The 27,625-nt window shown below is 42.5% G+C and overlaps 1 protein-coding gene across 4 annotated transcripts in view; it reads right to left on the reverse strand.

Annotated features, from left to right (window-relative positions):
- LOC101930808 (transcription initiation factor TFIID subunit 4-like) overlaps nucleotides 1-27,625 on the reverse strand; it is a 210,062-nt gene that overhangs the window by 78,131 nt on the left and 104,306 nt on the right. The gene's annotated exons all lie outside the window — the stretch shown is intronic.

Genomic DNA, 27,625 nt, shown 5'->3' on the forward strand with positions numbered 1-27,625 from the left:
GGAGCTGGAGAACCAGAGTCAACTGGAGAGCGCTCTGCCATCGATTTAGTGGGGCTTCACTAGACCTGCTAAATCAACATCCACTGCATCGATTACAGCAGCGTTGATCTCCCGGGTAGTGAAGACAAGCCCAAAAGCTTCTTATGGGAAATCTGTATCTTTAAATTGCCATTCATTTTAGGAAATGAGAAAAATGTAGCAATTTACTAAAAATCATTTGGCTGTAATAAGTAATTTTAATCAAGTGGTTAGAGAGAATGTCACTGGAGCTAATTTTTAAAGTGTTATAAACAGATGGGGAATGGGTAACGTAGGGGATAGTTGTGCTGCTTTTGTAATCTGGATCATGTTTTGATCAAGTCAAAGTGACATGACAAAAACCATTTTAATTTATTCTATAACTATATTCAACTTAGGAACACAGGGCATGAAAGTACTCTATATTTGGCAAATATAAGAGTGGGGAAAAATGAGTATTAGGAATGAAAACAGCCAAACTCCCACTTTTTTTCCCCACCAAAAAACTTCAGGGGAGGTGTTTGGAGTCCATTACTAAAACACAAATTCTATTTCGGAATGTGAAACATGCCTGAGATATAAATAATCTAAATCTAAATCTTTAGAAATAACTAACAAAATTGCTGCCACTCATTTCTCCTACAGATGAAGGGCACAAAAAATAGTGTGGGGACAAAATATTTCATACACTGACAAGTAGCAAATTACGGAGTCTTATAAGTACAATACGGTAGTCATGCCTTTCTATTGATCACATATAATTTACATCTTACAAAGATGTGAATTCTTGCATTCTCACTCTACAAGGAAAATCTCAATGATTTATTCATTTCAAATAAAAAATAGAAGGTAGATGAGAAGAATTACTTCACAGGCTGTAGCTTTCTCAGGGCACTAGTGCTAGGCTCTTCTTTCGCACTGCCCGAAGGGGCTTTGTGTGCAAGTCCCTCTAATTAACAAGGTGAATCATGCAGCAGTTCTCTAATTAGTGAACATTACAAGCCAATGGAAACAAGCAGACAGACCTGGTGTACAGATATGGTCAACAAAAAGCATAGCAACATGCCATTAAAAAAATGTATATTTCATGTAAATAAACTACAAAAAGTAAGAGAGCCAGTGTAAAACCTATTTTTCTTTTTCATGTTTTATGCTTATAATTGTTTTCAGATATAAATAATGACAGAAATCAAGGTTTCTTCTTCGAGTGCTTGCTCATATCCATTCCATTAGGTGTGCGCGCGCCGCGTGCACGATCGTCGGAGAATTTTCTACCCTAGCAACACCGGCGGGTCGGCTGTGGAGCCCCCTAGAGTGGCGCCTTCATGGCGCTGGATATATACCCCAGCCGACCCGGCGCCCCCTCAGTTCCTTCTTACCGCCCCTGACGGTCGTTGGAACTGTGGAGCGCGGCGTAGCTGTTCTCCACTCTCCCTAGCTTATTCCGTTATACACAGTTATAGTTATAGTTCTAGTTGTATATAGTTAGATAGTTGTTTATTCAATTTGTTAATAGTTGTTATATAGTTAAAGGGGATTAAGGGGGTTGTCTCCCCCTTTTTCCCCCTGCGCGTGGCCGGGCTCATGCCCAAGGCGCCCGGCTTCAAACAGTGCGCCTCCTGCGCTAAGCCTATGCCAACGAGTGACCCGCACGACTCGTGTCTGAAGTGCCTGGGAGAGTCCCATCAGACAGATAAGTGCAAGATCTGTAAGGCCTTCAGACCGAGGACCAAGAACGAGCGGGACTTTCGGCTCCGGCAACTCCTTATGGAGGCGGCACTTAGCCCGGACGCTCCATCGGCGCGTCAGGCCCCGGCACCTAGCACCTCGGTGCGCAGTGCCCCGGCGGCACCGACCATTCCGACCACGTCGGACAAGCCTCCACGGCACCGGACCTCGTCGGCACCGCACTCACAGCAAGTGCCTCGGCGCCGTTCATCATCCCCGGGACATAAAAAATCCCATAAGACGGGGACTGCCGTGCCGAAGACGCCGGCTCCCCCGGTGCCGGGGGTAGAGCCGCGTCCGACTGTGGAGCACCGAAAACAGGTGCCTCCAGCACCGTCGACTCCGGCTCCGAGGCCGTTGAGTCCGGTGCAGACAGGGTCACCACCGCGACCGGCGGTGATACAGTGCCTCCCGTCGACCCCAGAGACCTTCGCGACGGCGAGAGACTTGATCGCTCTCACGGAGCCGGCACCGCCCCAACCACCGGCACCGTCGGCACCGTTGACTCGTCCGGTCCAATCCAAGGGGAAACCTGCCTTGATGCGCCCTCCATTGCAGGGGCTGGAACCACGGCACCGGTCCAGGTCCCGAAGCAGGTCCCCACGCCGCTCGCAGTCCCGGCGCCGGATATCACCTCGGCACCGGTCGTACTCGCGGCCAAGATCATCGTCGCGGCACCGCTCTACGTCTCGGCACCGCTATGATCGTCGGCACCGATCGACATCGAGACGTAGTTCTCGGCACCGATACGATCGACGCTCGACGTCGAGAGGCCGCTCCCGGCACCGGGCCTACTCAAGATCACCTTCCAGGTCCAGGTCGGACTCTCGGCACCGTCGCGGTCATCGGCACCGATCCCGTTCTCGGCACCGTTCGCCGGCACCGCACAGGGACCGTTCATCTCCGGACCGGCACCGTACGGCACCGTACCTTCCGGAGCTCGTCTCGGCGCGGTCGGCACCGCCATGGCCATCTAGATCAGTGTCCCGTTCCTCCGATGGGGCATCGAGATCGGCATACCCCCCTCAGGGACAGGCCGATGATCCGGACATGGGCCACTGGCAGGAGGTAGCGGAGGATCCCGCTCAGGGACCTTCGCACTGGTCGTTTTGGACCCCGTGGGCGTACCACCAAGCGCAAGGGGCTCCACCACCATCAGCCTCTCGCTCGGTGCACTCTGAGCGAAGGGCCCCAGAGTCCACCATCTCTCGCCCTCCTCCAGGGGGCATGGAGGCTTCCGTGCCCACACCACCTGACGTCCTGGACCCAGGGGCAGGTGATGCTCCGCTCCAAGGCTCTTTGGACCAGGCCCCGCCCTTGGATCCCTTGCCACCTGAGGCATCTTCCTCATCTTCCCCAGATGAGGCAGTGGCGGGCACAACGAGCACGGGTCCACCCCCGATTGATCTCCGGGCACACCAGGACCTATTACGTAGGGTGGCACGTAATATGGACCTTCAGGCAGAGGAGATAGTGGAGGTGCAAGACCCCATTGTGAACATCCTCTCTGCGGATGCCCCATCCAGAGTGGCGTTGCCCCGATCCGCACGATCCAGGCCAACGCCACTATGATTTGGCAAACTCCTGCCTCTATCCCACCCACAGCGAGAGGGGTGGAAAGAAAGTACTTTGTCCCCTCAAAGGACTATGAGTACTTGTATACCCATCCCCAGCCGTGTTCACTGGTGGTGTCATCAGTGAATGCAAGGGAGCGCCACGGTCAACAGGCCGCAGCGCCCAAATCGAAGGAGGCTAAGTGCCTCGATTTGTTTGGCCGTAAAGTTTATTTAGCCGGAGGGCTGCAACTTAGAGCGGCGAACCAGCAGGCGCTCCTGAGCCGCTATAACTTTAATTCCTGGAACTCCATGGGGAAGTTCAAGGAATTGGTTCCCCAAGACTCCAGGGAGGAGTTTGGGGCCTTGGTAGAGGAGGGTAAGAAGGTGGCTCGGACCTCCTTGCAGGCCTCCTTGGACATAGCGGACTCGGCTGCGAGAACCCTGGCTTCAGGTATCGCTATGCGGAGGATCTCCTGGCTTCAGGTTTCGGGTTTGCCTCCGGAGCTGCAGCAAACCCTACAGGATCTGCCCTTTGAGGGACACGGATTGTTCTCAGACAAGACGGACTCTCGTCTGCAGAGCCTCAAGGACTCGAGAACAATCATGCGCTCCCTGGGGATGCATGTTGCGGGTCCCCAGCGCAGACCATTTAGGCCCCAGCCTCAACGTTTCTACCCCCCTCCGCCTCGTCAGAGACAGGACTCTGCCAGAAGGCGGGGGCGAGGTGGTAGGAGAAGGTGGACTGGCCCTCAACCCGGTCAGAACCAGGGGCCACCAAGGCCACCTTCAGGCCCCAGGCAGAACTTTTGAAGGTGCGGTCGAGGACGGCGCCCCAGTCATCCCCCAGGATCCAACCCCCTCCTTTCGGGATCGCCTCTCCCACTTCCACCGTGTTTGGTCCCTTATAACTTCGGACCGCTGGGTCCTTCGCACGGTGGAGAGGGGATACGCTATCCAGTTTTCTTCAATCCCTCCCTCCCACCCCCCTTCCCCGTCCCTCTTCAGGGACCCTTCTCACGAGCAACTTCTTATACAGGAGGTTTCCACGCTCCTTGCTATGGGGGCCATAGAGGAGGTTCCAGTAGAGTTAAGGGGCAGGGGATTTTATTCCCGTTACTTCCTGATCCCCAAGTCCAAAGGGGGTCTGCGACCCATCTTGGACTTGCGCGGACTCAACAAATTCGTAGTAAAGTTGAAGTTCCGCATGGTCTCTTTGGGGGCCATTATCCCTTCCCTCGATCCTGGAGACTGGTTCGCCGCCCTCGACATGAAAGACGCATACTTTCATATTGCAATTTACCCGCCTCACAGACGCTTCCTGCGATTCGTGGTAAGCAAGGTGCACTACCAATTTGCAGTCCTTCCCTTCGGCCTATCCTCGGCCCCAAGAGTGTTCACGAAATGTATGGCTGTCGTGGCAGCATACCTTCGTCGGCAAGGGATACAGGTGTTCCCGTACCTAGACGACTGGCTGGTACGCGGTCGCACCAAAGAGCAAGTTCGAGCTCACGTCCACATAATAGTGCACACATTCAACGAGTTGGGCATCCTACTCAACAAGGACAAATCCACTCTAGAACCTACCCAGAGGATAGAATTCATCGGCGCAGTCCTAGACTCCAGACGTGCACAAGCCATCCTGCCAGACAACCGCTTTTGTACCATCACGAGCCTTATTCAAGGGCTCAGGGCCTTCCCAACTACCACGGTGAGGTCGTGCCTCACCCTGCTGGGTCACATGGCTTCCTGCACGTACGTAACCAGGCATGCCAGACTTCGGCTTCGCCCACTCCAGACCTGGGTGTCATCGGTATACCGCCCACATCGGGACAGCCTGAACATGGTGGTCACGGTCCCGAACTCGGTCCTGACCTCCCTCACCTGGTGGCTAGATCACAGTGTGGTTTGCAAGGGGATGCCGTTTCACGCCCCACAACCCTCTCTGCACCTGGTCACAGACGCTTCATCTCTGGGTTGGGGCGCCCTTCTCAACGAACACCATACCCAGGGCCTGTGGACTGCACCCCAACTAGCCCTCCACATCAATGTTCGGGAACTGATGGCGGTGCGCCTGGCGTGCCAGGCATTTCTCAACCTCCTACGTGGCCGCTGTGTGTTAGTTCTCATCGACAACACCACGGCCATGTTTTACATCAACAAGCAAGGAGGAGCACGTTCGTCGATTCTATGCCAAGAGGCCATTCGCCTGTGGGACTTCTGCATCGCCCACTCAATCCATCTCACGGCATCGTTCCTCCCTGGAGTCCAGAACACTTTAGCGGACCGACTCAGCAGGTCCTTTCAGACGCACGAGTGGTCTATCCGTCCGGACATCATACATTCCGTCTTCCAGAAGTGGGGGTTTCCCCAGATAGACCTGTTTGCATCTCGAGACAACAGAAAGTGCCACGTGTTCTGCTCCCTGCAAGGTCGAGCTCCGGGCTCCCTCTCGGATGCGTTTCTCCTTCCCTGGAAAGACCACCTGTTTTATGCCTTCCCTCCGTTTCCTCTGGTCCACAAGGTACTGCTCAAATTGCGCAGAGACCAGACACAGGTAATTCTGATCGCTCCAGCGTGGCCGAGACAACATTGGTACACCACACTGTTGGAACTCTCGGTTCAGACACCGATCCCGCTTCCATTATGTCCAGATCTCATCTCTCAGGACCACGGCCGGCTGCGTCACCCCGACCTGCAATCTCTTCACCTCACGGCGTGGCTGCTCCATGGTTCACCCAGGCGGAGCAACAATGCTCACTCTCGGTCCAACAGCTTCTGTTGAGCAGTAGGAAGCCCTCAACACGAGCCACGTACTTGGCCAAGTGGAAGCGGTTCTCCTGTTGGTGCGAACAACGAGCCACGTCCCCGTTACAGGCACCTATTCCTCTCATATTGGAATATCTCCTCTCCCTAAAACAGCAGGGGTTGGCGATATCTTCAATTAGAGTTCACCTGGCCGCTATATCAGCCTTTTACCCAGGGGAACTCGCGTCCTCGGTATTCTCTAACCCGATGGTCGTTAGATTCCTCAAGGGCTTAGACCGGATGTACCCACAACAACGTCAGCCCGTTCCGACGTGGGACCTCAACCTGGTTCTCTCCAAGCTCACAGGTCCTCCATTCGAGCCACTGGCCACCTGTTCACTTCTGTACCTATCCTGGAAGACAGCCTTCCTCGTAGCTATCACCTCAGCAAGGCGCGTTTCTGAACTCAGGGCGCTTACATCCGAGCCCCCTTACACAGTTTTCCATAAGGATAAAGTGCAGCTTCGCCCACATCCTGCCTTTCTCCCTAAGGTGGTTTCTCCATTTCATATCAATCAGGATATATTTCTCCCGGTCTTTCATCCTAAACCACATGCTACTCGCCAGGATCAACGTTTGCATTCTCTGGACGTACGCAGGGCCCTGGCTTTCTATATTGACCGCACAAGGCACTTTAGAAAGACGACGCAACTCTTCGTTGCAGTGGCCGACCGAATGAAAGGCTTACCGGTCTCCTCACAACGCCTATCCTCCTGGATTACGTCTTGCATCCGGACTTGCTATGACCTGGCAGGTGTCTCAGCACCACACCTCACCGCTCACTCCACGAGGGCCCAAGCTTCCTCGACGGCTTTCCTGGCGCAAGTTCCGATCCAGGACATTTGTAGAGCTGCGGTTTGGTCATCAGTCCACACATTTACAGCTCACTATGCACTAGTGCAGCAGTCCAGGGACGATGCTGCATTCGGATCAGCGGTTTTGCACACAGCAATGTCTCACTTCGACCCCACCACCTAAGTTGGGCTTGGGAGTCACCTAATGGAATGGATATGAGCAAGCACTCGAAGAAGAAAAGACGGTTACTCACCGTTGTAACTGTTGTTCTTCGAGATGTGTTGCTCATATCCATTCCAAACCCGCCCCCCTTCCCCACTGTCGGAGTAGCCGGCAAGAAGGAACTGAGGGGGCGCCGGGTCGGCTGGGGTATATATTCAGCGCCATGAAGGCGCCACTCTAGGGGGCTCCACAGCCGACCCGCCGGTGTTGCTAGGGTAGAAAATTCTCCGACGATCGTGCACGCGGCGCGCGCACACCTAATGGAATGGATATGAGCAACACATCTCGAAGAACAACAGTTACAACGGTGAGTAACCGTCTTTTCCAACTGTAAGTCATACCATACCACCTCTCCAAAATCCAAAAGTAGCTAGCTATCCTACTCAAAACAAGCAGCTGCTTAAGGGGCAGTATTTGTTTTCTTCCTTGTTTCTCCATTTTAAAGAGCAGCAGTTACATTAAGCTTATAGTTTTGAAAACCCCTAATCAATCCCTCAGCATAGGGATACATAAAATGGGTGTGGTAGTTTCACCTTTGTTATTATTGTCCTATGCATTATAAAAAGCTCTCTCTGTATATATACATTCCCACAAATTTCAGTCTTTTGCATATGGAAGGATGATCAATAATCATCATAATAAAAATTATAGAATGATATCTGCATTGAGAAAAGAAGATGGGACAATCCAAATTGTACTCCTTGTCACAGAATTCTTCCCAACTATAAACTTCCCTCAATCTTTCAATTCTCCACTATGCTTCCCCCAACGAATATCCCCTGCACCTAAAATACCCTCCAAACATCAAGTAGGATTTTGATTAAATTTCCATGCTTTATTCTAAATTAATTTCCTGGTTTATGCCCTAAGGACCTTAAAAGCACTACAACAGTTAGTGGTGGAAGGTACCAACATTAGTAAATGCTTCTCCATAGCAAAGTTGCATAATAATCTCTGCTATTTACACTCCAGCGTATCTCATCAAATGGATAAAACTGTGGATTAACCTTGCCACAAATACCCCACCCTCGCAGAGCCCCAAAATAAACACTCTTCCCATCCTCCTCTTCTAACTGGAGAAATATCCTTCTGCCTCAACATATCAATGTTGGACAACCTCACTGCTTGGACCATTGCAGTTTTAAAAACACTGGGGTATAAATACTAGTCCTTATGTAACAATAGCTCCACAGCTGTAAATTAGAAAATTATTTTTAAACTGCTTTAGCAGAATTGGATGACTCAAAATCATGTTACAATGAAGGTTTAAATTCATGAGCTATAATGTTATTTCTTGTGAAACTGTGCTTGAACAGAAATGTTAAAATAACCTATAGATTATTTAAATGCACTCAGTATGTTTTCACTTATTATTTGCGAGCTTCTCCTAACTTCTCTTAGATCCCATTCAACATAACCATCCTTAGGACAGTACCTAGCAGCTTTAAACACAGACTGAAGAGTATCCTCTTTTAACATCAAGGCATAACTGATAATCTGCTAACAACTGAACTATGATCTGCCATATGCACAGAGAAAGTATTCAGCAAACAACCTGTCACAAATGCTTATTGTTTCAGTAACCAATTCACCAAAGGACTTTGCTTCATAAAATACATTACAAACACTGGCACATTATTATCAAAAGGCAGTTGTAATTAAATGTGAAACAACTGGAAAAAAACACACCAGATTGAGGTTTACAAGAGGTCGGGTGGATCAGAAAGCTCTAGATTCCTCTACGCATCTTAATATAATGAAAGCAAAATAAAGTCATTCAAAAAAATGTGCTAAATAGGAGATTAAAAATAGAATCTTATCTAACATCAAGAATATCTAAAGGGTTGATTTTTCACCAACTTTTATACACACTGTACCTAAATAAGAAAACTATATATGGAGATATACCTATCTCATAGAACTGGAAGGGACCCTGAAAGGTCATTGAGTCCAGCCCCTGTCTTCACTAGCAGGATCAAGTACTGATTTTGCCCCAGAACCCTAATTGGCCCCCTCAAGGACTGAACTTACAACCCGGGGTTTAGCAGGCCAATGCTCAAACCACTGAGCTATCCCTACCCCCCATTATTATGTAACAGTAAGAGGCAGCTGTCCATATGTAAAATCTTCTATGAGACAATACAATCCATCACCAAACAGCCAAATTCTGCTCTTATTTGAATTGGTGTAAATCCAAAATACCTCCACTGACATCATTTGAATTACTCCAGAATTGGATCAGTGAGAAAGAGCAGAATTTGACTCAAACTGTTTAAAGAATAAAAACAGACACTGGAAAATGAACACAAGAGAGTAAACCCACTGAATCAAACAGGCCAAAAGATAATTTCTTAGGCAAAACATTCAGGTCTTTGCATCTTTCACCACATATTCTACCATCTCTAGTGACACATTGGTTAGGTGTTACTGTCTTGGTGAACGTCTGTGTTTATATAGCTTCAGCCCCACTAAAAATTAATTAAGGGTTTTTATGAAATGTACTTTTATTTCTTGAAAGTTTAGTATAGTGGAGCAAATTACAGAAATTTTACCATCATCAATTATGCAACAAGGACAATTTCAGAAATTTGTATAATAGAGATAACAACAGCTTTCAAGGTTGTCAAAGCATGTATTACATTGCCCTATGTTAGCCTGAAAGAAATTTCCATAAATAGAAACAATCAAAAGAGTCTTGAGTTGCACTAAGGGAGAAGTAGAATAGTTTTAGGAGAACAGCTCCTGGGTTGGCATTAATAATTTCCAGTTGTCCACAGCACATCAAGACTTTGAGGAAGATCCATTTCCTCCTAGTTCTCTATTAATGAATTGGAACAGGACTAAGACTCTCCTTTTTTTGGTGAAAAATTATTAAAAAATCACTTGCACATCTAGCAAAAAAAAGGTGCTCAAAATTTGGGAAATTAAGACTTGACATAACTGATAGCAAATTGCACATTACCAATAATACCTGGGACCAAGAGAGATTTCCTAATTTATTAAAACAATATACCATAAAAAATTGAAATGATGCCTATACCCAGCACAAGCAGAACTACCAGATAAATAAAGGATAATACATATTTTGCACTTACATAGTATCTTTCTCTCAGGGCACTTTACAAATATGAATTAAGCCTCACATCATCTCTAAATTAGGTAAAATATGGATTGGGACCACATGACATATTGAAATGCAGCCACCTCTGGGGACAGAACGCAGTGGCTGTGAAAAAGTATACTCGATAGTTTAAGATAGGAGCAAAGAGGAATATTTTAATCAATTTTAATGACTATCACTGGAATTTAGCCCAGACCCTGAAACAAATACCTCTATTTTCATGAAATGTGCCATGGAATCTTCAGTAACCAAAAACTGCCTTGCTCTCTTTTCTTGTCTGAAACATGACATCTCCAGCAGCTCTATGGGCCTGACCCAAAGTCCTCTGAAGTGAACAGACTTCCATCAACATCAGTGGGCTCTTGATCATTCTTCCTATTCCCTAACCCAATGCCAGGGGTGTAGAGTTGACCTCAGTCTGCTCAATCAAGGTAAAAGTAGTTAACCTGTTCCTTAGAAGTCTCCCACCCAAGCGTGAACCCGCATGATTCTAACTTTGCTTATGATGTCAGAGGATCACAAACAAGTTCTGAGGGCAATCTAGTAACAATTCCTCTTTTTACACAGTGGGGAAAAAAATGCTCTCTCCCCCGCAGTGGGCAGTGTGGGGGGGCACACACCTTGAATAGACTGCAGGAGAGGTAGCATAGCACTCAGATGTGAGAGTACATACCTGGCAGGCAAGGGACTACCCATTTGGGATTTCTCCCCTCCTCCGCCACATATTTAAAGTTTCCTGGTGGCCGTCTCACCTCTTCTGCCCTTAGCTGTAGTGTAAGACCGTATTTTTAGGATGCTGCAGGTCTCACCAATTGCCTGTTTTGGGATCAGAAAACAATGTTTCCCGCTGGACTAAACTGGCAGACATTTGGTGATCTTTGTCACTTTCCTTACAGTATCATGGGGACACACTTGATTTAGACTCAATAGTACTTTAAGTTTAATATCAGGAGAGGTAAGAGGTTTAGCTTGTTGCAACTTGTGGCCAATGTCTAGGGCTGATAAAGGCTAAAGGGGCCAGTAAATGAGACCCAGGATTTTGCCAGTGGAACTGTGCCTGTAAGAAAAGGGGAGACAAAGTCTTTTCGGTCTGAGGTCCTCTCTTGCTAACCTCTGCCCCCTCACCTGTGTCTATTTTTTCCAAGAACCACTGTTAAACCACAAACAAGCAGTTTTATGGTGTTCATGTAAGAGGAGTTGGCAATCGTCAATAATAGATCTATACCTAAATATAGTGATCAATCTTCGGTATTTAGTTTCATCTGTCTTGAAATGGGAGCTTGCAAGTGCCAAAAGAGTCAAAGGTAGCCTAGACAGTAGCCTTTGACAGTAATATACTTTCAGTGACTTTTCTGATCTGTACCTCTTAGTAAATCACATTAAGTATCCCCAATGATTCTACTGCTACACTACAGCAGTAGGACTATTTTGCTTCTGTAGTACTGGCAGATGCACACCAATGTCACGAAACACTGTGCTGACTCAGGACTTTAGGCCTTCTTACAACAAAAGTTACCATATATTCCCACAATTTAACCACAGCCCTAAAAACCAGCATTCAACATAAAATGACAAATGACAGCACTAACTGCTGGGATGGCAGAAAATGTCCACATTACCTTCTCCTCCAGAAAAAAGGTTTCCAGAAGACACTTCCTCCTACTGGGACACTAGTAATACACTATTTAAAAATACATGCAGAAATGTGTTAAAATACCAATGTTGTTTGCAAGTCCTGCGGTACGCCACTATTTTAAACGACAAAATGGGTTCTCAGAAAACAAAAAACCTCTTCTGTATCAATTATGCCTCCAAACAACATCTTTTAAACCAGATTTGTAAAATTACCACCAAAAATTACATGTTTAAAGTTAGAGAATAAATAAAAATCTGAAATTACATAGTTTCCCATAAAATCTGTACTGGCCCCATCACTCTCACATTCATTTCATACATATTTCTTATCAAGCGAACATTTTCTCTCTCTCTACTACCTTCCTGAATACAATTAACACATGATTTTTTTATGTTCAGTCTAATTTCCCATTTTGTATCTTTGACACCTCCCTAAAGCCTACTTGACTTGTCTGACATATTTGCCAGATATTATGAGCACTTCTTGCAGGACAGATATTTCTTAATCTTATCTTTCGGGCCGTTAATAGATTTTCATGTGGTTTGACAGGTGAATACAACCTTTGGTCACACAGGGTGAAATACCCCCTTAAAGGTAATAATACTGAGATTATTATTATACTAACCCACATTATATTGAGAGATATTTTAAAGAACTAGCAACAGCTCAGTCAACAGAAGCTCATCGCCAGTTAAGAAACAGAACAAACATATAGCACCCTTGTTCCAGTTTTTCCCTTCTGTATCTCACATCATTCTGACTTCTCCAAAGTCAAAACAGGGAAGCTAATCACAAGCTTCAACAATATTCTTTCAAGACTAAATAGAAACAAGAAATCCTATGAACTGTTACTTAAACTGCCTAATAACACAAAGAAAATGAGTGACCTTCCTTCAAACATCTAAATTTCACAGATATTCAAATCCATATCTGGTAAATATACACTTAAGGGAAAACTGACCACGCTGTTTACATTAGAAATAGTAATAATGCAATTTATTTACTTTTAAAAAATAATATTACTAGAGGGAAAACAAGCACTTTTTTTTTATCAACAACACGCTGAGCAGTCTCTCATTATTCAATTAAGATGATGTGCCTATCAGTAGAGTGTTTAATGGAGAACACAAAATATTTGTAATACAAAGACTAAACTAAAAACAGCAAATGAAAGCAATACACTTTTAATCTTCCCAGACACATTAATGATCAACTGCCTGGTTTGTATTTTAAGTATGATTAGAAAGCTATGCATGCATCTAAATATAGATAGAAATGTCTAATGTTTTACAAATCACAGAAAATGATACTTTAACTTTTACCCTTATTACAACCTGTAATCTAACCAATAGTAGTTAATATTTTATTGGGTTAAACTGACTGATATTGATGATAATTAAGGCTATGAGTCAGTCACGGATTCCGTGATTTTACGTGACCTCCGTGACTTCAGCCCCGGGCGGCGGGTCTCTGGCTTCCACGATTTATTGTTTATTGCCCACATCCTGGCCATGACTTTTACTAAAAATACCTGTGCCAAAACTAACTTTTACCAATGTGTACAGGAATATATACCCCTCAAAAAATTAATAATTAAGGGCCAAATCCTGTTGTGCAGAGTTTCCTGTTGGAAAGGCACATGGGAAGACTATTGTATACAGCTACAGAGACAGACATATTGTATATCAAATCACATAACTCCTCTGTGCCTCATTTACCCATCTGTTAAATAAGAGAATATTCTACAGAAGTGTTGTGAAGATTAATTCATTAATGTTTCATAAATCACTTTGAGATGCACAAGAAAAAGTTATGTTATAATCTCAAACAAAAAAAACACCCTACACCTGTTCTGACAGAATGAAGGTTGAAATTAAATTGCCCTTTGAAACACTAACAGATTGTAAAAAAGTCTCAATGACTGCTATAAAGATTCGAACACCAAGCTTAACTCTGCCCCTGTATACTTGTTCATCTTTCACCTGCCGGTTGGAGATGAATATACCATTTGCCACAGAAAACTTCAGTCTGCTCTACTAAGTATATGCCAAGTATATAAACTGCCAAATAATGGCCATTATTTGTAGAATGTTAGAACAGACACTTGTGCTTTCAGTCTATTATCAGGTAGAGGGGGTTTCCACTACGTATCAGGAGTATCAGGGTGGACTGGGGATAGACTTTTCTATCTGGGCCCTGAACTAAAGAGACTAAAAATGTGTCAGCAGGAGGTATGCAGCCGATTGCTGATGGCCAGCTGCCTGCTGCCGGTGCAATGTGCAGTACCCAGACTGAGTGGGCAGAGGAACAGAAGATTTACTAAGGTGCCTCTCAGCCCTCTCAGGTTAATCCATGTGCCTAAGGGGATTGGGGGCAGATGAAAGCTCGTAGCTGTGTGCTGCCTGAAGCACAAAGAGGCTGCCAAACAGGGCTTACAAACACGCTAGCTCAGTGGCAGAATTAAAGTCCTCACATGGGTTTACTCTTGAATCTGAGGCCAATGTGTATAGAGCGGACTGGAAACAGGTGATTTGACCTAGAGGCTGAAGTACATCTTGAAAATATAAGTTTATACACAGTAGGGTAGAGGCCTGACTCTCAGACCAAAACATCTGAAAAATCATGCCCCTCTTGCAGCTACCTGTCCTGGGTTCTAGCAATAAGCTGCCGCTGACAATTGCTCCCTTCCCACCTATTAAACTGGACACATGCTATCGCATTCTAAAGTCTAACACACACACACACACACACACACACACCTTGAAAGATCAGTAGGGAAGAAAGCCTGCCATGGTGTGTGTGGAAAATAAAGATTTATGATTTTCCATATTTTTGTCTTGAGCCAAATGAGACTCTTATTATTTATTTTATCCCCCCATAGCATCAAGTAAGTCCAACTGTCAGTCTCTACTGTGGGGAGGAAGTGCAGTGGGGTAACGTGCCACTGCCTGTCTTTCCCAAGCGGTAGGCTGAAAATTCAACCTCAGCATGTTCCCTGCAGGGAGTGGTAGTGCAGATTAAGCCTCTGGAAGACAGGAAGCAGAGTAGCATGCACTCCCAAATGCCTCTGACGGAACTTTCGGATGAGTCTGCTGCTGCTGCTAGGAAGATGCAACTCACAAGCTTAGTTTTGCAGATCAAGGAGCATGGAGGTGGGAGAATGCCATTTCCTCAGCTCTTCTTTGAGCCCATTCACCTGAGTATCCAATAGGGTTGCCACCCGTCTGGTTTTTACCCAGAGAGTCCGTTTTTTTGCTTCCATGTCCAGGTGCCATTTAGGGTTGCCAGGTGCCCAGTTTTCGGGGATCTGGCAACCCTCAATGGCGCCCAAACCAAAAGTCCAGTTACTGTGGCGCTGGTCATTAACCCGCACCAGCCCCTGCTCAGTCGGGGCTGTCTCCTAGCTGCAGGCAGGCTCCTTGAGATGACCCAACAAGCAATGGGTGGGGGGGGAAAGAGACAAGGAGTCTGTGATGGGGGTGGGGCCTTGAGAGTCCTATTACCAGCAATTAGAAAGGTGGTCAACCCTAGTGTTCAAAAGTATCCGCAACCAACATTCCTCCCTCTCCACTCACACACTCCTCTCCAAACATATGTGGGGAGAAATAATTGGTAGCTCTAAAGCTGAGGGGAGTACAGGTCTGTCACATCTTACGCGCATTCAACATGCGCGATTTCAGCTTTACGCGGTCAGCAAAAACAAAAACAAAAACAAAGAGAAAAATAACAATTTTAATACTGTACCTGTAGTGCGGGCGATTCTGCCCGCCATTACACTCAATGTAATTTTGACTATACGCGGTTTTCGCTTTACGCACTGACTGCGGAACGTAACCCCAGCGTAAGATGTGACAGACCTGTACTGCTAGTTATTTCTTGTGATGCTGCTGAGGCTTAGTGCTGGGGTCTGGGGGAAGGAGGGGGTGTGAAGATTGTGCTATCATTTGTTCCTCCTTCAACGGGGGAAGTCAGATATTGGAATGGGATGTTTTCTTTAACACAAAAAAAATTATAGCGATGAATACACATAAGCCTAGGGCCGAATTTTGCTAACTCAAATTTGAGTAGCCCTGTTGACTTTAATGGGACTATTTGCGTGAGTAAGGGTTTGCAGGATTGAGCCCCCATCAATCTGTGTGTAATGTGAAAGATATTTTCACAATGAAATATCTAGAGAAATGTCTCTTTTTTTAATGAAAGATTACATTTGGTAGAGCAGAGTTTGTAACAGCCACTGTTCTTGCGGACACTTTCAGAACAGCTCTGCTTAAAAACTTTACACTCCAGCTTGTCCTATGCACTAGTTTTAATTGAGGATAAGTGGCTACAATATATCAGTTTTTGAACTATGAGTAGAAAAAAGTGAGAATAACTGTCCAGAAGTGAAAAACTATTTTTTTCAAAGATATATTACTCAAAACTTCAATCTTCCCAACTAAGAGACAAACATGGAAACTTTTATGCAGAATGGAAGTTTAATAACTTTAAGACATACTCTTCTCCTTTTGTGTTCCATAATTATTCAGTATTAAAAGTCACTTTTTCTGCAAAGTTTTTCAAAACTAATCTACCATGGGAACATACGTAATTTATATCTAGTCTGCAAACAACCTGTTAACATTCCACTGTAGGCAGAAAACTGCGCTCCCCCCAAAAGGTACACGTTTCCTCTTATTTACCATTGTTTTCCTGACCCACTTCTCACATACATAATGCTGAGCCCCTGCACATGCATTTGCTGAATCAGAGCCACAGTACTCAATTCTCTATGAGTGGCCCCCCTGTGCCCCTGGGGAGCCCTACTGACTTCATGCCTATCGACCTGTACAGAAAGAGTTGGATGATCACAGCTTTAGGTTGTACACTTGCTGTGGTGGAGACTTCATAATTGCCTATAAAGCACAAGCCAACCACTAACTGATCAGAGTAAGAAAGAAATTTTTCTTGTGGGTAGGTTATTCCATAATTGTCAACTATAGGTGTGGTTTTGTGTGTGTGTGTGTTTTGGTATTGAATACTTTCAGAAACAGGACACTAACTAGATGGGCCACTACTACAAAATAATATGATAATTCCTTTGTATTCTGGTGGTATACAAATAATTATCAAAAGAAATGTAAGAGTAATTTATCAGGACATAGAATTTAGTTATATTTTTAAATATAAACCAATGTATGGTATTTAGATTCTTTCAGCTGGATACTATATCGATCACTGGATAGTAAAATACTTCAGATCATCATATTTTTTATTAGACATGCATGTCTGTGCAAATATTTAAAGTATGGTACATGTGACCACATGATAAATTAAAATGAATGATTATATTAGACTTTTTAAAAAGTATTCCTTATAGAACTATGTTTGCAGTAACTGAATTTTGCATTTTATGTATAACATTTCTACTTAGCTTAAGAGTTTCCAATTTCCCACAAGGACACCTATCACCTATGACTGTTCTGGGATAAACCCAATTGCCAGTATCATAGAAATGTAGGGCTGGAAGAGACCTCGAGAAGTCAAGTTTGTCCCCCGTGCTTAAATTTATACCATCCCTGACAGGTGCTTGTCCAACCTGTTCTTAAAAACCTCCAATGACAGGGATTTCACAATCTCCCTTGGAAGCCTATCAATTATTACAAGGAACTCATCAAAATGTTTTATTAATATGGCTATTGTCTTTGTATTTTGGAGCTTTAAATAGCATGTATATATCTAAGAAGCCTGACACCATATGATAATCACTGATAGAATCTAATTAGTCCAGAGAGAGAGAGAGAGAGAGAGAGAGAGAGAGAGAGAGCGAGTGCGCCCAGGCCTCCTGTTCTCCATCCGCTGGATAACACTGCTATAAGCACAATAAAATGTTGATATTAAATATACATCACAGGATTGAGTGCTCAAATACCTGGAATTGTGTCTACTTTCCTAGAACTAAATCTAAAGCTTTGTCTACACTTTTTTTTGATTGGTGTAGCTACAGTTTTGTAACGAGGGAAAAACCACAAACGAACAATAAGAGTCTGTCCTTCAAATATGTACAATAAAAAAAATCAAGCTTAATTGGTAATAATGCTTTTTGAGACTCTAATTTTAAAACTTTGCATGAATCTTAAGAATTAATTCTTAAAGTTTAAATAATAGGAAAACTGACTAGGGCAAAACAATGTATACATAAGGATACTAATTTTCACTTATATTGTTCCAGCTGTTATCCTGTTAATTGAAATAAACTATTGATTCATAAATAAATGTATTCATAGCAAAAATATGGATAATCAAATTTGATGCGACCTTCTGTGTAAACATTTTTAATTCTTCAACCATACAGATTTTTTAAAAAACATAATTAGTATTCACTGATTGGAAATATCTGTCTTAATTGACATTGCTGTCTGAATTTTTTGTAAATGCAATATTTCCTGAGTTGGAAAATCATGATAGATTGATACCACCAAAACAAGACATTCTAAGTATCAGTACCAATTGACAATACATGATATTTCTCATCACATTTAGTTAACAATGGCATTTGATGCCAGTGATGGTGTCAATTAAAATGTGAAGCATTTATGGTTTCTATATTATAGTTTAAATGCACATATGTAAACAAGAGAAACTTTTTTTTCAGATCCCTATTCTAAAGGGATACCAAATCCCAAAACATACAGTTTGTTCACTAAGATCAAACACTGGTTTGTACCAATTCAGATAATTTGAAGTAAAATTAACATCTAAAACATTAACTACAATAGAACTACAATCAGTGTCTCACAAAAAATGAACATTTATGAGGTAGGATAAATTGTTTCACTCTTTGTTTCACAAAAATCTATGTGCACTACATGGGTATAATATAGGATTTGATATACCAGATCAGACCACTAAGCTCATCAAGACCAGTATCCTGTCTGTTGCAGTGATCAACACTGGATGATTCTTAGGAAGACAAAAACCCATCTCCAACTATGGATGACCTCCATTGTTCTCTCTGGGGAGAAGTAGTGTGGTTTTATGGGAGAAGACTGGATGTAGTTTAGATTTTTCCTGGACTGAAAGGGGCAATCCTCAGCTTGGGACAACTTTGGGGTAGAGGGAAGGCAAAAAAGCTCTCTCTTTATGCTTACCCCCAATTAATCCACTTCCTGTCTAAACTAGTCTTTCCTGCATCACAAAGAAAGAGATTAGGACCTTCCTTTTGATTCTTGGCATTTTGCCTTCTTTTATCCAATCTCCCATTCCTGAATAGGAACTACAACCTTACCCTCCAACCAAGCAGTTCTTTTATTTTATAACTCTGTCCTTGCAAGAGATGCTGTGAAGTGTCTGGTCCCTGATATCACAAACATGTATGTGTGTGAACAGTTCTGTGGAATTCAGTAAGACACACTCTTGCCTAAAGTCACACACAAACATAAATGTAGGATCGGGGTCTAGACTGTGTTTTACCCTTGGAAATTTAGCAGAATATGATAATTATGCAGATCTTTAGTTAAAAAAATATCTATGGAGAATATTTAACTATTTGTTAAATATATTAATATTTGTATTTCAGTAGCACCTAGAGGTTCCAGTTGAGGATCAGATCTCCATTATGCTAGACTCTGTATGCAAATATAATGATATATTGCCCTGCCCCCAAAAGCTGACAATCGAAGTAATTTATCAGGATTTGTGCTGGTCATGGTACCATACTGCATGTCTGATATTGTCTTCCTTCAAAAGAACAAAAGTCTTGGAAAAATAGTTCCAATTAGTATGCTTGATAATGCAGCATTATTTTCATGGGAGTATCTTGTTTGACATAGCCAGAGTCACTTCTTTCTGAGTAGCAAGTTTTCACAGAATGGAAGTCACAGGAACTTTAACTGTAAGAAAGCCATTTACCCCAAAGCTTGGCTGTCTGATATATACCTTTGTCTTAATACAACTTTTTTCTATCATTTTGATAAAGAGAAGGAATGACTAAAAATCAGCTCAATTGGCAACTGCCCAACATAACGGAAAACTTAATAGGCCAAATTCAGACCTGTGGTGTTTTCTATAGTCCTTGTCCACACTGGAAAAGTTTATAAGTATTTTTCTGCACTAGGTAGCTCCACCAGGTGACAAACAATGGAAGCTATAATATATACAGGAAGTTTTTGTCTGGTTTGGGTTTTTTTTGTTCTTTTGTTATTGTTGTTTTTACCACCGTGTTGTTAACCTTGCTCACATGGTAATAAAAATGCCTGTACCCCATCTATACAACAGCTTCAGTATTGACAGAACTGGTACAGAAAAACATTTACAGAATATTCCAGTTTAGATTCACCATTATTGGTCAAATAAGCATTAAATCAATCACTATTCCAAGATCAAATTCCTAAGATTCTCCTTCTTTCTTTAAATCTTCTGACCCTCAGATGATTTAGGGAGCTAAATGGAGATTTAATTTAAACTTATTTTCTGTTCAGGATCTCAATTCCTGGACAGAAAATAATTTGTTATAAAAGTCCTTTAAGAAAGAATAGATTGTTTCTTACCAAACTCCTTACGCTTTTGGTTTTCAGCAAAATCTGAATATAGGGATAATTGCAGTAAATCTGAATCTATTTACAAGCAAATACCACTACTACGGAATTATTGAGGTATTATCAATACAATGTTAAGGAATTATATATTGTAGAATTGTTTTTATCTCTTAATAGTTAAATATCCTGAGCTGAATCAGAATTACAATATTTAGCTCAGAAGCAACTTTTCTTTTTAGTATGGGAACAAGAATGGTTTAATATTTCCATGTCAGTGTTAAAGCCTTGTAAAATGTGTGTGTGCTCAGTGCTCCGACAGTCTACCTAACTTTTTTTTTTTAAAGAGTGAGGAGTGTTACAGATTTGTGTACAAATATATCTAACATCCTTTCCAAACACTTTTTGCATATATTATCAGAACAGGCTGCATTTCAAAAGCTAGATGTTTAAGGCCAATTTAACCCTCCTACAATGAAAGCCACTCTGGGCGAGGCAGAGAAAGTGTAGCAACCAAATGGAGGGCGCCACAATGCCCAGAGGTCTGCAGTAGGCATAACACCGCCACGGGCACTGAGAGAAACATGCTCCCTGACAAACTCATAGCTGAAGAAAAGGTGCAGTCTGCAGTCAGTGCATCCCCATAGTCATTGGCCAGGACACCGGGTGTGACAATTTGGAGGAATCTATGTACAGCTTATGAATTCTGTTTGATATTGGGGACTGTCTGTATCTGTGTCAGAGTGAAAACTCTGTTTTGATTGTAAGGCTAGTCTTTGCCCTCTCTACTGTCTTTTCCCTCCATGCTGAGTTAAATCCCACAAAGGCAACAGGAGAAATTCTTGCACCTGGCACAGGGCTAACAATAGAAGGTTAAACTTTGGGTATCTCTACACTGTAATTAAAAACCTGTGGCTGGCTCATGCCAGCTGAGGGCTTGTGAGGCTCAGGCTAAGTGGCTATTTATTTACAATGCAGATGTTTGGGCTTGGGCTAAAGCCCTGAGCCTTGGGACCCTCCTCCCTGGCAAGGTCCCAGAGCTCAGACTCCAGCCCAAGCCCAAACACCTACATCTCAGTTAAACAGCCCCTTAGCCCAAGCCCTGTGAGCCCATGTCAGGTGGTATGGGCCAGCCTCAGGTGTTTAATTGCACTGTAGACATACCCTTTGACAATCATCCATTTAACTGGTGTACCCTTGGACAAAGAGACAACTGATGCTCAAGGTAAACAAGTTTTTTTGTCCGAACTATAAAGCGGTGGTAACTACACAACAGATCACTCAGACGGGGATTTTGAAATGAAACTGAGCAGGAAGTCACCTGACAAAGGAGGCTTGATGATATAAAAGAAAGGGACTCTCACTGGTCATTTTTTTCAGGGCGGGCAGGATGGGAGAGAGACTCCATAATGAGAAGCTATATGTTGAAGGACTGGGGAGAGGAAAGATCTTGGACTCTCTAGCCTATGCTCAAAGAATGACCGAGTGGTGAAGAAACTGAAGCAGGGAAATTGTGTTTTGCAGTTGACTTTCCATTCTTTCAACTCTCTAGGTCTCTGTATCATCCTTATGTTAAATAAAGAGTAATTTATTTTAAACTGCTGTGCAAAGTCTATCTGTGTGTGCTTGTCTGCTTCACTATCACAAGCCCTTGAAGAGGTGAACTATAAACCCAGAACACCCACATGGCTGGAGTTCTGGGAAAGGGTGTGCTTAAGTTATGGGGCAAGCTGAGGGATCAGCATTGTTCCTGGGGGTGCAGGGCAAATGGCCCATGTAGCTCAATTTCTGCAATGGGGTAACAGACTGACAACCTGTGCCCTGGAAATGTGCCAGACAGGCTAAGGAAAGACAGTATCGGAGCCTACTCAAATCAAGGGAAGCTTATAGCACATGGGTTGGGACAGAATACTGCAACCTAGTGAATGTCCAGCCGAGGGAGCTTTACTAAGGGCTGTGTGCGTGACACAACCATTGCCCCATCCTCAACAAACGCCCTGGAAGAGCTTTCTCATTTCAGATGTGTTGTTACTATTATGCAAACATTAAAAAGGTGGGCTGCTGGCACAGATAAGGATAATATCCCTGGAGTGCACTCAAAGGCTAGGTCTACACAACGCGCCTGAATCGGCGGGTAGAAATCGACCTCTCGGGGATTGATTTATCGTGTCCTGTCGGGACGCGACAATCGATCGCCGAATTGACGCTCTTACTCCACCAGCGGAGATGGGAATAAGCACCGTCGACGGGAAGCCGCAGAGGTCGATTTTGCTGCCGTCCCTACAGCGGGGTAAGTCGGCTGCGATACGTCGAATTCAGCTACGCTATTCGACCCCCCCCCCCCCCGTAGTGAAGACCTGCCCAAAGTGAAATTCTGTCCCCACTGAAATCAATGGGAGTTTTGCCACTGACTTCTGTGGGGCCAAGATTTCACACCCATAGTGTACAGTGTATCTGAGACCAAATTCTGCCTAGGGGTTATTTAAACTGATCTGGGCCCTGGACGCATGCCCTACTATACTGTGTTCATGGTGTGTCTACTTTAAGTTTTTATTACTATGTAATATCCTTCGTTAGTGATGACACAAAGATTTTAACCTCGTTAATCTATTGGGATGAACAAATTCAGCTACTTCACTTTCAGCCTAAATAGGAAGTTCAGTTAATGGACACTGAACATATAGCAAGTTATCCATAACAGAAAGGATGCTCAGGATCTCACCTCTGTCTCTCTTTTAAACCATTTATATTATTAATGACTATGTGTTGACTCAGTTATTCCTAATATTCCTCTAATCTTGCTAGCAGTTATACAGTCCGTTTTATGTCCTATTTAATGAACCCTTTTTATGAACGTTAGAGAACTCATTTCTCTAATACATATTTGTAGTTGATTTTCCATTCTTTCAACTGACTGAACAATTGCCATCATATTTTTTAAAACTTGATTTTGAAAGGTTTAACAATGTAATAAAAAGTAAATGTTGTCCACAAATATTGCTATTCCTTGTACAGGCTGAACTGACAATCACACTGAATCTTTCTTATTTCAGAATGTAGCCTAGGTTTAAATACTCTTCTGGCTCAGTATACAAGTGAAGAGGAGCATTTTTCTTGCAATAAACTAGCTTAAAGATAATGTTGCATCACTTTGTTAAATAGGTTTAACATTAAAATACACTTACTGGTCACCGTCTTGTCCTTGTCAACAAGGAGAGTTGCACCAGTTTAATGAAGACACGAATTTTAATTAAAAGTTAAACAAGTGTAAACCCCAGCTTGAACACTTATTTTGATTTAGCTTACCTCAATTCGGAACAGGTTTAAACTAAACCTTAATAGACCACTCAAACAAAAATAAGAGTGACCACACAGGAGTTTGCATCAGTATGACCAAAACAGTGCAAGCCTGTGTGTAGATAAAGACTCACTGTCACAGACAGTGTCTATGGTAGGGCTATATATAACAAGGTTAATTATTATGTTTAATACGTTTTTTTATCCAAATTTAAAACTGATTTGAGCTAATTTGGTTTAAAGAAAATGTGACTGTCCAGAGGTCCTGAGCATAAAAGAGTACCCTTTGCTTTTATTTATTTTTTTCTTTCCCTTATCTCTTCCTATTATAATTTTTTCCTATATTTTGATATCTTTCTTCTCAACTCTAAAACTAGGTATTTCATCCTTTAGATTTGTCTTCCCCATAAACCATTGCTAAGCCACTCCTTTCAGATTTCATCTCTCTCTCTCATCTCCCGCATTGGTCCCAATCTCTGCACATCATTGTCTTTATTTCTAGTGCCCACACCTTGGACTTCTCTTTGCTTCTAAAATCTCCACCCACTTTGACTCTGAGTTTACCTGAGATGGATCCAGAGCACAGTCCTGATCACCCTACAAATGAGGATGAAGAGATAATGTCAAAATGTTTGGGTGGGTAATAGAATGATTATGCTGGTGTCACCCTTCAAATATAGGTATATCAACAGCCCTGAAACATTATAGATTTATAGAGCCTGCAAACCCTTCCAGATAATGGTAAAATTCTCAAATCTTTATCAAAAGAAGAGCAAATTTATGATTTACAAGCATAAAACGTCAATTATGCTTCACAAACCCCAACACTATCCGGGAAATAAGACTAAGCTCCAAAGCGCTGTGCATAAAATAGGAGACTTGGGGGTTCTCAGCATACCTGACTAAATAATAGTGTCTAACCACCAGCCAGAAGGGCAAATGAGCAACAAGTGTCTTCAAAATCCAACATTCAAGTCATTTTTATAAATTAGGGAAATATTGATTTCAATTCAGCTAATCTTCATAAAGCTAATGATATCACCTTCATCAGTTCACAAAATCTGGAAGGAGAACCAAATCTCCTCTTGAATATAGATCATCTGCGCATTTAAAAGTAGACCAGCTGGCAGAGAAGTTATAAAACTGAGACTTTTTTTGAAAAGTTAATTCAAGGTCTTTAATTTCAGATAATATAATGCCCCAACTACCATCTGGCCGCTAGTATATCATCTTAGAAGGCTAACGGCATTTTGGGCTGTATAAGTAGGGGCATTGCCAGCAGATCGAGGGACGTGATCGTTCCCCTTTATTCGACATTGGTGAGGCCTCATCTGGAATACTGTGTCCAGTTTTGGGCCCCACACTACAAGAAGGATGTGGAAAAACTGGAAAGAGTCCAGCGGAGGGCAACAAAAATTATTAGGGGTCTGGAGCACATGACTTATGAGGAGAGGCTGAGGGAACTGGGATTGTTTAGTCTCCAGAAGAGAAGAATGAGGGGGGATTTGATAGCAGCCTTCAACTACCTGAAGGGGGGTTCCAAAGAGGATGGAGCTCGGCTGTTCTCAGTGGTGGCAGACGACAGAACAAGGAGCAATGGTCTCAAGTTGCAGTGGGGGAGGTCCAGGTTGGATATCAGGAAAAACTATTTCACTAGGAGGGTGGTGAAACACTGGAATGCGTTACCTAGGGAGGTGGTGGAGTCTCCTTCCTTGGAGGTTTTTAAGGTCCGGCTTGACAAAGCCCTGGCTGGGATGATTTAGCTGGGAATTGGTCCTGCTTTGAGCAGGGGGTTGGACTAGATGACCTCTTGAGGTCCCTTCCAACTCTGATATTCTATGATTCTATGATTCTATGATCTTCTGTATTACAAAGTCGGTCATTTTGTCTCAGTAGTACCAATGCAACTGACTATGTCAGTATTCATTCAGCAACTGATCCAACTAAACTATATGTAAAAAAAAGCTAAACTAAAAGACATGTCACTCCTACTTACTTTTTGTACTCTCCACCCATTTTGGGGGCATTCATTGCAAAATATATTTTAAATATATATTAAATATATTTAAATATTTGCAGGTGAAAAGACACTCAGTAAATTGAAGGAAAAAAATTCAGAACCCTAATTACTGAAAAATGAGTCTTATCTTATAGTCATATGGTTTTAAATATGTAGAATGAAATTCAACTTCAGACAGAGGCAGAGAGCCAGCAAATTATGCACTTTAATTAGAAGGGTGGGAAACAAGGCAGGGCTATTGTACAAAAGAACAGGGTGCAGCATTCTGAAACAGAAAACCCGGTATTCATTCTACATTTGTTCATTCCAACAAGTTACCATATTCAGGAACAATTACTACTTTAAAGTCACACAGCAGTTTGATCTGAGCATTACTAATTAGATTACCACCAAAATATTTGCTAACTCAATAATAAAGCAAGATTATTATTTTTTAACGTTTTCTTCTATTCACAAGTCTGTACAGCATCACTCCCCCTAGTGGATCAAGAAATGCAATGCATATCAAAATTACTTTGAATTTCTCAAAGTAAGAAGAGATGCTCAGAGCAAAAGCAACCAAATCTACTAGACAGTAAGTCTTTCAGCACAGCAATAAAGAATTCATCTTATTTCAGTCTGATTACTTGTTAAAACACGTATTTTTACTAAAAGAGACAATCATTTTTCCTTCTGCTGCCTACCAATTAACTAATAAGAAGAGCACTCAATGAGAGACTATGGCTCCATACCGCCAACGAATGGCAAATATTTCTAGGATTGTTTACTTACAACAACAAAATAATTAAATCTACTAACCAGCTTAGCTTTGCAGGCAGTATGAACTACAAATGTTTGAACAGTGCCTCATTCTCACTTTCAACAGTAGAATAGCTTTTGTGGTAATCTCAGCAGCCAGTTTTGCTACATTTCATTAACTTCAATTATTTTTACATATTTTCAAAACTGATTTTCTTTTTGTTCTATGCCTTAGTATCTTTGTTGGTAGCTGGTATGACAATTCCAGGGCTTTTCCAGGAAAGTAGTTGATTAGTGAAATTTTTTAAATATTTTCAAAATCCTTAGTCCAGAAAAGCAGCTACCCATGGCAAAAAGTTTAAATGAACTCTTTTTGACATTTCTTCTTCATTACATATTTCATATCTATTCACAGTAATTCATGTCATGGAAGAAATTAATATATATTTCATCTATGTACTTCAAAAAAGAGCAGCTTTTTTGCTTCTCATCCTATATACATGAGATCTGTATAGCTATGGGAATTATAAAACACTGAAAACACAGAGCAAATATAAATCGGGAAAAACAGGAAAATAGGTAAAATATTTGTAAAACAAATACCTCTGTATATATTATCTCCTAATGGACTTCATTAATACAATTAATGGAATTTAACTTCAGCTAACAGGGATCAGGGTTTGCTGGGTATCCTATTGATATTGGTTTTTTAAATAACAATTGCATTTAACAGATAGATATTTTATGTCTTTCTAAATAAAGTTATGACTTGATCCTTTTAAGTACATAGGGTAACTGTAAGCAAGAGGCAGGCTCCTTAATTCGGTGTGAATAAACGATGCTCAGCACCTCACAGAACTATAATATCAAAACTTCAAATGCAGTTATTTGATTATTTTTAGACTACAGGAACTAAGAATGATGACTGAATAAAACATCAAGCTTAAAAACATTAATTGTTACAAAAACAAGTAACTAAAGTAACACATTTCTAGGAAGTGACATTTTACAGAAAGACAAAGGCATACATTTTCCACCAAAATCTAATGCCACTGTCATCATCAACAACCCAACAAAAGCTACAGCTACCTAAAATGGAAATGAAAATGTAATGTATGGAAATATTCTCTTATAAAATCTCCTTAGGCTTCACATGTATTAATGTATTAGTTTGCAAAC

Source organism: Chrysemys picta, chromosome 14 (genome assembly GCF_011386835.1).
Source record: "Chrysemys picta bellii isolate R12L10 chromosome 14, ASM1138683v2, whole genome shotgun sequence".
Classification (NCBI taxonomy): Eukaryota; Metazoa; Chordata; order Testudines; family Emydidae; genus Chrysemys; species Chrysemys picta.